This window comes from Lathyrus oleraceus, chromosome 3, assembly GCF_024323335.1.
Source record: "Lathyrus oleraceus cultivar Zhongwan6 chromosome 3, CAAS_Psat_ZW6_1.0, whole genome shotgun sequence".
Classification (NCBI taxonomy): domain Eukaryota; kingdom Viridiplantae; phylum Streptophyta; class Magnoliopsida; order Fabales; family Fabaceae; genus Lathyrus; species Lathyrus oleraceus.
The window spans coordinates 468,362,912-468,375,652 of record NC_066581.1 but is presented as its reverse complement, the minus strand read 5'-3'; positions in this window follow the sequence as shown (position 1 = coordinate 468,375,652).

The following is a 12,741-nucleotide window of genomic DNA, read 5'->3' as shown; positions in this document are numbered from 1 at the left end:
GTGGGTTTTCGGATAAGAAAACGGTGATTGAAGATGGAGGCGGAGGCGAAGGTGGTTGAGTTTGTGATGAAGCCGTTTTGGGTGTTGACGGCGGATTTAGGGGAAGAAGATGAAGGTGACGGTGGAGTGAGAGGATGAAGAGATTTTTGTGAGTGAGAATAGTGTGAGGTGAGTTTTGTGAGAGAATGGTCAGGAATTGTGTGTGTGGAGTGTGTGTTTGTACATAATGGAGAGAGGAGGATGATGAATTGAGTGGAGTGAGGAATCCGTTGGGAGAGAACGTGAGTGGATTTAATGATGGACGCGTGGTAGAGAGAGAATAGAAAGGGACGTGCAAGCTGGCCAATCCAAGGAGAATCAAATGCTAAAATATATTATTTATTTATTTTAATACACTTATTATTCTCTTAAGGACATAAAAACATTAATAAAAAAAACTAATTAACATTTGATTTAAATAAATTTTAACTACTTTAATTAACTAATTAAACCAACAAAATAGTGATCGATTAGAAACAAAGACCGAGTATAAATTTGCTTGGGAAATTAAATCGACCATACTAAAATTGTCCGGACAAAATATACTTATTAAAAAAAATACAGTCTTTCCTCAAATTCTGAAATAATTTTGCACCGGCTAAAATCTTGAGAAGCAATTTAACCGATTTGTCTGTATTTTCAATAAATTCATTCTGACTGACATTTTAGGTATTATTCATGATATAATGTATGTCATGCTATGCATATGATGCAAAAAATAAAAATGAAATCAGTGCTATGAAATTTAAATATGCCTGGACAAAATTGGGGTTTGACAGCTGCCCCTATTTAATTATCTTGAACTAGAAAGTAAGAATGACACCGGTCTTCATACATTCGTGGTAGAAGGTAATTAAATATAAAAGATCCAAATTTTTTCCTTTGAAATGCAATGGAATGGATGCAGAAAGAAAATGCAATGGATTCTAACAGCACCAAGGTATTAGGGGTAGAATGTCCGATCAATGCCAACCCTCGAGTCAACATTCAAATCTTGTAAAGGTCGTTTCTGATGTAAAGACAAAACTATACATGTTTTCTGGCACCAAAAGGATGACAGTAGGACTTGCTATCACCAAAAGGATGATAGTAATTCATCATGATTGTCAGGATTGTCATCACCAAAAGGATGATGGATAAGTCGAGCTTCAAAAGCAGTCATCACCAAAAGGATGATGGTTATAGTGGCTACAACAAAGATCGCCATCACCAAAAGGATGATGGTAAGATCAACAACAAATCTCGCTATCACCTAGAGGATGAAAGTTAGACACAATTCAAAGATTTCCATCACCAAAAGGATGATGTCCGTCATCAAAAGGATGATGGTTATTCTAATAAAGTTTCCTATTACCGGGAGTATAATATCAAGGCTATCACCAAAAGGATGATAGTTAAACTCATCAACTTCACAAATCAGCGTCATCAAAAGGATGAAGGTAAGATCCAACAACAAAACTTGTTATCACCAAAAGGATGATAATAAGTCAAATAACTTCAATGATCACCATCACCAAAAGGATGAAGGTATAGTCACACAACAAACTTGTTATCACCAAAAGGATGATAATAAGTCGAAACCCAATGATCACCATCACCAAAAGGATGAAGGTAAGATCAAAACAAAACCTTGTTATCACCAAAAGGATGATAATAAGGCGGAAGTCATCATCACCAAAAGGATGAAGATACTATAAACAACATAACTCGTTACCACCAAAAGGATGAATTTAAGTTACAACAATTTAAATGATCACCGTCACCAAAAGGATGAAGGTAAGGTTTAAACAGTAAAACTTGTTATCACCAAAAGGATGATAATAAGTCAACAATCACCATCACCAAAAGGATGAAGGTATAATTAAAAGACAAAACTTGTTATCGCCAAAAGGACGATAATAAGTCGACAATCACCATCACCAAAAGGATGAAGGTAAGGTCAAACGACAAAACTTGTTACCACCAAAAGGATGATAATAAGCACACAACGCAATTGATCACCATCACTAAAAGGATGAAGGTAAGATCAAGACAAAAACTTGTTATCACCAAAAGGATGATAATAAGTCAACAATCACCATCACCAAAAGGATGAAGGTACAATTAAAAGACAAAACTTGTTATCGCCAAAAGGACGATAATAAGTCAAAATAGACTCAAATGATCACCATCACCAAAAGGATGAAGGTAAGGTTAAACAACAAAACTTGTTATCACCAAAAGGATGATAATAAGTCGACAATCACCATCACCAAAAGGATGAAGGTATTATCAAACACCAAAACTTATTACCACCAAAAGGATGATAATAAGAACACAACGCAATTGATGACCATCACCAAAAGGATGAAGGTAAGATCAAGACAAAAACTTGTTATCACCAAAAGGATGATAATAAGTCAATAATCACCATCACCAAAAGGATGAAGGTATACTTAAAAGACAAAACTTGTTATCGCCAAAAGGACGATAATAAGTAGACAATCACCATCACCAAAAGGATGAAGGTAAGGTCAAACGACAAAACTTGTTACCACCAAAAGGATGATAACTTAAACCAAACTCCATAATCTCTATCACCGAAAGGATGATATTTAGATTGAACTGGACGTCATCACCAAAAGGATGATGATTGAACCAAAATGACAAGGATCCTTACCACCACAAGGATCGCCGACACCAAAAGGATGACGGTAAACTGTAATAATTGCAGAGGTCATCATTCACCAAAAGGATGAAGGTTGAACCAAAACTTCAAGGATCTTTGACACCAAAAGGATGACGGTAAGATCACAAATGTCAAGGATTTATCATTACCAAAAGGATAACGGTTATCGTAAACAGGACAATGATTAATATTATTCCTCAATGGACTTTCACCAAAAGGATGATAGTGAGAAAAATATTGGAAAAATAAGGCTACTGTCAAAGTTCAGTAAACCTGATTTGCTAGGTAGTGTTGGAGCATTACTGGGTAAGACTTGCTTGGGGTATCAACAACAAAAGGTTGCAGAACAAATATTCTCTGGGGAGATGCAGTTTATATCCACAAAAGGTTACAAAAAATGACTCATTGAGGGACGCTCAATACAAAACAAGGTAGGTGTTTGGAGAAACATTGTTTGACTAAGCTGAGGATAACATCTTGTCAACAAAAGGTTGAAGGATGTAGCTCTATAGGGAACGCCCAATGGCAGGGTAGGAACTCACTTAGAGAAAGTGACACTGACTCAACTGAGGGTTGACCTGAATGCCTATGACTAAACCTTGGATTTTGAATCGTGCTATATGCATAAATGTCATGTATGCGTTTATGTAATGAGGTGATGCATATGATGCATCATGCATGTTTGAATGCAAAGGTTGATTGGTTTGTTTGGGATTGGCCCCCCTTTTCAAAGGCAATGTGTTTTCTGGAAACCAATGTTGGTTGTATTTGTTTTTGTGAAGGTGCCAGCAAGGTGGGCTTTGGTTTTTTGGTAATTGTCACTGTGACTTGGACTGTTGGTGGGTGAAAGAATCTGACTTCCCGACACTCGGTAGTTGATGATGTGATGAACTCGCAATAGATGCGGATACTCTTGGTGCCCCAAGCTTGATCTCTTGCTGATACGTTGTGTATTTGTCTTTGAAAAGATCTCAACTTCTTCTTCTGAGATGTATGGCCAGCCTGTAACTGAGCATAGCGACGTGATCAACGCATGATGGTTATGCTTTTGACGTGCCCTAAGGATTCTTGTTGAGGTATGATGTTGCATTGGTATGAACTTTCGACATTTTGGTGGTGAATTCAAGCAGTCACTAGTGTCTGACGCAATCTGCTTGATTTTCTTGAAGATATGAAGGGAACTTGCCCCTTGCAACTTGTCTTGCCCCAGACTGTAGGGTACCAAATCGCATTCTCCCTGAAAGGCAACCTTGGGAGTGATTATCCGATGACATGGTATGAGTCTGTTTCCTTCAATGTCTGACTCTTGCAATGGTTTGCCCTCTGATTAGCCTTTGAGGGACTTGCCCCCGACGGACTGAGTATTGAAGTGTTTTTCCTCCTTGATCAACCGATGCTTGGAGATTTGTCTTATAATGACTACTTTTTATGTCAATATAATCAAAAGATGCCATGCCCCTGATTCCTAGGATGGTCTTGATTCGTGTCAGCACCAACGATCAAGTGCCCCTTGAATTGCCCCTTGTTGGAATTTTCTCGATGTCAAGTACTGATTGACAATTAAGAATTGTTATCCAAGAAATGGTGATTTTAATGCAACAGTTATACAAGTTTTGAAAAACAATCATTCATTTGGAGTGTTGTGGTAGTGTGTGGCGAGTGGATCATGAGTCCAATCGCGGTACTTGATTTAGCTAGCGTGTGAGTGATATAGTGAGAAGAGAATATTAGCAAATCTCTAGGAGTCAGTTTACTCAACCCTTGCTATATTATGCTTTCAGAATAAACCTTACTTCAATTAGGTCTTTTGAAGGTTGTAACATGGCTTGGTTCATGGTTATTGAAACAAAAGGATATAAGGCTCAAAGTTTATTTTCACCCACCCCTTCTTCATGATGATCTCCAATCCTACGTTCAGTTAATTCACACACATTCGTCTTCTGAAGGTGTAAGGATAAAAATGGTGATTCAAGGTCTCTTGGAATGGCAGCCACCTTATTTCATTTTTTGGATGTCGATGACCCTTTGATTTTGGTATGGTGGTCACTGAATCTTGTTTTGTTTTGTTGGAGACTTTCACTGTCTCTTTTGATTTTTGTTTTGATCCCTAACTTTTGCATGGACCGCTTTGTTTGAAGCTTTAATCCATCGGGATTGCCCCTGTTTTTTTGCCTAAGTCTCCTTTTAGGGTGTTGGACTTAGCGGGCTGTTTCTTTGACTTTTTTTTTGAAAATTGTGACTTCCAAGTCATTGGTCATTGAAAAACAATCGACATAAAATTTGGATTTGTATGGTTCCTTCGACACTTCAGGATGTGTGCGAAGACTGGTATGTAGTTGATCCACGTATGGGATATCTCATCTCGTAATTTGAATGCGTAGTTAGATTAACTGAACACTACCCTGCCCCAGGTTAAGCGTAAGGGTTTTTTAGATCTAAAAGAAACTCCTACTTCTAGGCTCGAAGTGGTCGACTAGGGATTAACTCCTTATCTCTCCAGTGTTTGGGGATTTGAGACAATACCTGTACATCATTAGCAGGATTTTATCCGAAAGCATACAGTCAGCAATTATGGGTATTATGTTTTCGTCATCCTCCTTCCAACATTTACTAACAAAAGTGCGATAAAGGAGGTGAAGTGGAAGAGTGTGTGTTTGTGCTTGTGATAATATGAGTGAATATGAAAGATTGATTCAAAGCATGCATAATCATCCCATTAATAAGACCAAATAAAAAACAACAATGTTTAAAGCATACAGTACTTAAACAAACAAGATCAAATTATAAGAATGTGAAATGGTAAAGAAGGGCATAGTGATCGCCTTCATTCAAATGAACAGGCCTTCATCTCTTGATTCTTTGTTGGGATTTTTCATGCTTGCTCAGGTCGATGGGGAGCTTACCTTCGAGCTTCACTCGACTCTGCATGCGCTGGCATGGGGTTTGTTGCAACGTTTGGCCTAACTGGCGTGAACGTAAGTGCTTTACTGTCAATCAAATCTTGAACCTTGTGCTTGAAAGCCTTACAGTTCTCTATTGTGTGCCCTGGTGCACCCATGTGATACTCGCAGTGAGCATTGGCGTCGTAGCCTGGAGGATATGGTGGAGTTGCAGGTGTTATCTCCTTCAAAACAATTGATCCATCCTTTAGTAGGTAGGGAAGGATCTTGTTGTATGATACTGGAAAAGGATCGAAATGTCTTTCTGGCCTCCTTGCCCTTTGATGGTTAGGCTGATGTTGTTGTGGAGCACGTTGCTGTTGATTCTGATGTTGTTGTTGGTAAGCCGGCTGTTGATAAGGCTGTTGAAATTGTTGTTGATCAGGTGGCTGATATGGTGTCGGGATGACCGCGGAAACCTGATGATAAGGCGTATGAGCATATGGAGGTTCCCTATATCCTCCTCCTCTCATTATGGCGTTAGTCTGACCTTCTGGCTTCTTTGGGAGATTAGGATAAGGATTCTTCATCCCACTTGAAGCATTAGCAGCACAAGGTAGTTTTCCCTTCTTGATTTGGCTCTCGATTCGTTCTCCCACGGAGACGACCTCAGCAAAAGTTGGGAAACTGGATCCTACCATTTTCCCCATGTATTGGGTATGCATAGTTCCCATAAACATGTCAATTAGTTCTTTGTCCAGGAGAGGAGGTTGGACACGAGCGGCAAGCTCTCTCCACCGTTGGGCATATTCTTTGAATGACTCATTGTTGCGTTGAGTCATGTCTTGCATCTGTGTGCGATTGGGCGCTAGATAAGTGTTGTACTTGATAATGCCTAAGGAATGCTTCAGCAAGGTCTCTCCATGACTGGACCTGACCTCTCTCTAGTTGCATGTGGCGAATCCACGAACGCGAAAAACAACCGGCAGGAAAAGACAAAACAAACAGAGCCGCCACCGTGCGTTATTTATCCCAAAGGAGGGAAAGGAAACGCTCGAAGTAAACCTGGAAAGGAAATGGTCTTACGACCGAAGATTGCAAGGATCGGGAGTCGGTTACGCAAGGGGAAGGTATTAGCACCCCTCACGTCCGTCGTACTCGACGGGATCCACGCTCAGAAAGATAGAATAAGGTTGCTAAAACCGCTCAAAGAATGCACACACACTGGATTAATAAACAGGATGAAAGAAGACGGAGGAAGGTGACTCGGCAGGATGTCGCGTCCTGGGCCTACGTAGTTTGTCAGAAACAAACATCAGAGTCGACGTAGTTCGGGGAAATGGGGAACAGGCTCGCTAGGATATCACATCATATGCCTACGTATCTCATCTGGAATAAGAATCAGAGCTGTCGTAGTTCGGCTAACGCACGCCAAACAAAACGCTAAACGGAGACGCTGAGACGTCAAACGAAACACACAACCGCAAACTAGAAACGGAATGCCAATCGCTGGGCTTACATCCGACTCCACAAAAGAAACGCAAACAGGAAACCGACTGCCAATCGCTGGACTTACGTCAGACTCCAAACAAGCAAACACACACAGGAAACCGACTGCCAATCGCTGGACTTACGTCAGACTCCAAACAAGCAAACACACACAGGAAACCGACTGCCAATCGCTGGACTTACGTCAGACTCCAAACAAGCAAACAGACACAGGAAACCGACTGCCAATCGCTGGACTTATGTCAGACTCCAAACACACAAGAGGGTTGAAAAAGAAAAAGGGCGCCCGGAGAGATCTGCTCATCTCCTGCCTACGTACCTCATCTGGTATGAGGATCAGGGCGACATAGTTCCCCTGAACAGGGAAGAAACTTCTATCTTAACCAGAGACTAGGGAGATAGCAACTAAAAGGGAGACTACGACTCGAGCCTAGAAGTTGTCATGCAAATGATCCCTATATTGAAGTCTCTAACAAGAGTTTGACTCACACAGGCAGTGAGTCAACTCAAGTCTATCTCTACGTACGTTCAACTTCCTCGAAAGTTGATCATACGATTCCTACAGAAAGGAGATGAGAAGCAAAGCAAATAAACATAAAAAGCAATTAGCACACACTATACACAACCAAGGGGGCTCAAGCAAGGTTGGGCTTTAGTCAAGGGGTCATATCGACCTTGACAAACAAGCCAACTGAAAAGGGTAGTCAGGCTCTTAACCTCTAACATTGAGAGTTAGGGTGAGCAGATGAAATGGAGATGAGGGTTATGCCTCATAGCTCTTAACCCAGGCCTGGGTGAGCTTGACTCAATGAAAGTGTGGGAGTCCAGAATGTGGGACTCTATTCCACATGACCGGCACAACAAGATTTTGGGCTTTTGTTCAAAGTGCATCAACACAGGGTGTGAGCAAGATGAATGACACAACTGAATAGCAAGGGATGGATTTCACATCTCTTTTATCTGCCAATGCCTCTTCACTTAGGAGGTCTTTATATGTACAAGGCACAAAGATAAACAAGCACAAACATTGCCTCTTAAGGAGGGCTTCAGACAGGTGCCTGCCAACATAACATGACAGGTCTTCCAGACTACATGAAGTTAAGGAAGTTACCTAAGTGGTATGCCAACCACAAGCAAAGCAAAGTTCAAAGTTCAAATGAACTTAAAGCAACTTAGGTACCTGTGTAAACAACTAAACAAATCAGTACAGTATTCAGACAAACTATTCACAGACAAACAACAAACAGACAATCCCAATGTACAACATATAAGCCATAAAGCAAACTCAAGTGAATTATCATCAACCTACAAAACAAACAAATGTTAGCAATCAATAGCAAATATCAACATTCAAATGATGAAGCAACATCAACCATGGAGATTAGGTGCTTGGTCCTGAAATTCAAAGCTCACATGTAAGTACAAACCATTAGGTCAAGGCCTAGGGTCAAAGGTGAAGAAAAAATTCAAAACAGGGGCTAATATTCAACACAATGCAACTTCAAACACATATTAACATGTCCTAAAAAGGACCAAAACAAAATCATCAAGCAAAGGCATTTCATGTGCAAGGGAAGTCAAAGACAATTTCAAAACATGCATTTGGACATTGAGAATGAAAAATCCAAATCAAAACAGAAATGATTTAAATAATTCTGGAAAAAATTATGAGCACTCAACACATCCGACATGATCATCATACCAAAAATCAGAATCAACAAAGGTCATTTGATATGGAAATGAAATTGTACAAGTTGATCATCCAATGGTGTGACACAAATTGTCACACCATGCTAACATGTACGTAAAACAGAAATGACACATGGAAAAAATGTCAAACCAAAAGCAAAACATCCATCAACATGTTAATAACAATCATGCAAAATTTTAATGCATTTGGTTCAATATCAAGCATTTCATGATAAGATGAATGGAGCAAGGTCACAAATGTACACATGTTCACATATTCTAACACCATTCAAAATCCAGCCATGCACAACTTCAGAATTTAACATCATCAAATAGAGGACATCTCAAGGATCAAGTAGCAAAAAACCAGGGATTATTTGGAGCATTTTTCAATTTATTATGATTTTCTAAAGTTAGCAAAAAAAATTGAAATAAAAATGGCATAGCATGTAATTATTGGAGGGAAATAGGAAAATTGGAATTGATTTGAAATTATGCTGCCAGCCAGAATCGAACTGAGAAATGCGCTAGCCAATCAGGTACAGCGCTTTGCATGAAACGACAACGTTCTGCAGGAAAACCCTAGCTTCATGCTAGCGACGGTCCAGACGGACACAAAACGGACGCTACATCGTCTTCCTCGTGAAGACGATGATGAACAGTATGAAGTTCATACGAATTTTCCAGAATTTTTCCAGATTTTCCAGAATTTCAAAAATCATACATCACTTGAAAGCTCATGTTATGGAGGTTACGAATCAAGCATCATTTCATCTTAAAACATCAAGACCAAAGAGAATCGAAGGAAAACTTTCTAGATCTACAAAATTTCAATCAACCATAACTTCATGAATATTGCATCATTTTACATGAAATTTTCACCAGAATCATCAGCATTCAATGTTCTATAAGATTATGCATACAAAATAGAGAATTAAAAGGATCGAAAATGTGACCTCTTGAAGAACAGTTCTTGAAAACGCACGATCCAAGGCCTTGTAATGATCCAAATCAACTCTAGAACACTTGTAATGATGATTGATGAAGAATTTGAAGCTTGGAAACGTGTAGATCTAGCTCAATTCTCACTTGCCATGGTTATGTTCTTGAACTTCAATTGCACAATTTCCACACGAATTCCACAATCCAAGGCTTGATCTGCACTTAATCAACACCAGAGAACAAGAATGTGGAAGAATATTACAATGTTCTTTGAAGATTTTTCAAGTTTTGGTTGAGAGAAAAAATGGAGGGAAAAACTTCTAGATCTAAAAAATGGTGAAAAATGATTAACCTCTTGAAATTCTGTTATGATTTAGTATATATACCATGTGCTAATCCTATATTAATTAAAATTAATCAAGGTTTAGTTGAAATTAATCAAGATAAGGTGTGGTGACAAAAATTGAAATTTTGCATGGTGCATGTAGTAAGTGGACGTGAACAGTGCCATGTGCTTGATCAAAGTCACTCAAAATCAATTTTTAAACACATTGGCAATGGCAAAAAGTTCTCATGATGCACCAATTTTAAATTTATGATTTTCCCTCCAAAATCTTCATGAATAAGCAAATGATCATATGTTCAAATTTCATGCAATGTGATGGATGTTTTGGAAACTACATGTCATGAGAAGCAAAGTGCAAAAAGAACCACCAAATTTGGAGTTATGAATCAAAAGTTATGGCCTTTTGAAGTTCCATGCATCCTTGGCAATGATTTGATCATATCTCCTCAACCATGCATCATAAATTCATGATCTTGGACTTTTTGGAAATGGGAGAGAGAGATCTTCAACTTTAATGTTGGACAAAAATTCATTTGAAGCTTCTTTTATGATGCAAGATCAAGTTGAATTTGAACCAAAAACTTTCCATTTTTGGAAACTTTCAATTATAGGTCACTTTCCATTTTTGGCAATTTTTGTTCTGACCTCAAATTCTTCAAGATATGCATTTGTAATGATGAATGAGCCTCTTTTGAACATGAATGAGATGTTGAAACTCATTTCTCCACTTCCAAGCCCTCAGTTCTTGCACAGTTGACTTTTATAGTTGACAGATGACTTGGAAATGCTCTGACCAGCTTGAGCCTCAACCACTTGAGGAATTGGCTCCAAAATGAAACCCTAGCTTGTACAAGCTCAAAAAAATGACCATATGATGGTCTCCTTCTCAATAAAGACCTCATCTCCTTGAGAAACCCTGACTGGTAGAATAGCACTGATTAGGGTTGACCAGAGGTCAAAACCCTAATCCCAAAGAATCTGAGCATGAATTCTGAAACCTTTGAGGATGACGTAGCCATAATGATGATAATGTACCCTTGGAATCAAGATAATGCTCAACCTCCTTGAAGAACCAAGAAAACCCTAATTGAAGTACAAACCCTCAGATGGCTGGTGATCGATTTATGAGACCCTCAAGCTTGAATCTCTTAACCTCTCTATCTTCTGAGAAAGACTTAGGAGGATGACTTGTTTATTCTCACATGATATGCAATATGCAAATGCCTAATGCCCTAAAAAATGAAATGCAATATGCTAAGCTAGTCCCAAGAGAGGAGGGCAAATTTTGAGGTGTTACAGCTGCCCCTATTCAATCCACTGTGAACCTGTCGATATGAATAGCCTCGGCTTTCAGATGATCAGGGTGAAGAGTGATTGAATACCAAGAACAGACGAACAATTTGCGCTCCGCTGAGGATTATTATATTTTTTGCTTTTCTTGAACCCCGAAACTTTCTGATGATTTCCTCTTTTTTCCGTTTTTCTTGAACCCCGGACAAACAGGCACATATCAACAGCGTCCAAACAGGGAGTAGTGTGAACCTCCAAGGACTTGAATTTTTCCTCCAAAGCATGGAGTCTATCAACAGCTGGGTCTGGGATACCTCCAACAGCAAGTTTGGCGGGTTGTGGCATGAAGAAGGCGTCATATGGATCCTCATCACCCATCATGGATCCATGTCGAGCAGATGTAGCAGAGTGCTTATGGGGATTCATGTTGACCATGGGAACAGGAATAGGGATGGGTCCTCCTCCAGGATGGGAAGGATTATCATCAAGGTTAGTTACTCCAGGGATACTGAGCGATGGTGATCCAAACTGGGCAGCAACTTTCCTGGCTTCGGTGTTAGTCTCATCATCCTTCTCCTTCTGGGCCAAGAGTAACATGGTTTCCAACAAGCGATCCATCTTTGCCTGCATGGAGTCAATGTCGGTCCTCATTGAAACTTGATTTGCTTCAAGCTGTTCGAGTGTCATCTTGTAATTGCGGCGTGTCTCGTACCGGTGTCGAGTAGTCAGTGTTACTGGACAAAGGGTAGAATATGGTGTAAGCTTTTGTTTCTGGAAGATGAAATGCAATGCATGTTTATGATATGCAAATGTATGAAATTCTGCCATGTTTTTCGTAGAGGAATACAACCTCAAAATTATCCACATGTCGAGTACATCAGTATAACAGGAAGAAGTACGGGTTTCTCTAATTACTAGAAATTCCCAAAGGTAGGTTCTAAAGTTATGTTTTCAAGGAAGGAACTTAGACTCACGGATCAAGTTCAAAACTTCCTCGCAATGGTGGGCTAGCCACATCGTGATGGGAGTTCTGAAATGATCTAATCTAAGTGGGATTCTCGTATTGTTCGAATAGGGTGTAGACCCTTCGGTTCAATACTACATAATCGCCAATCATGAAAATAAAACCTGGGTTTAAGGCGAGGTTTCCAGAGTCACGGATCGTATTTAGAGCCTCCCCACAATAATGGGCTAGCCATATTATGATGGAAACTCCAAACAGGTCTACTCTAGGTGGAGTCTTCGTATTGTCCCAATGAGGTGTACACCTCCCGGTTCAATACTACACAACTTCGGGTTCTAAGTTTTTTCTCGAAGCCCGGGTATGGAGCTTGTCTCACAGCAAACATTAAGCCCCATATCAAAGTATCAACATATTA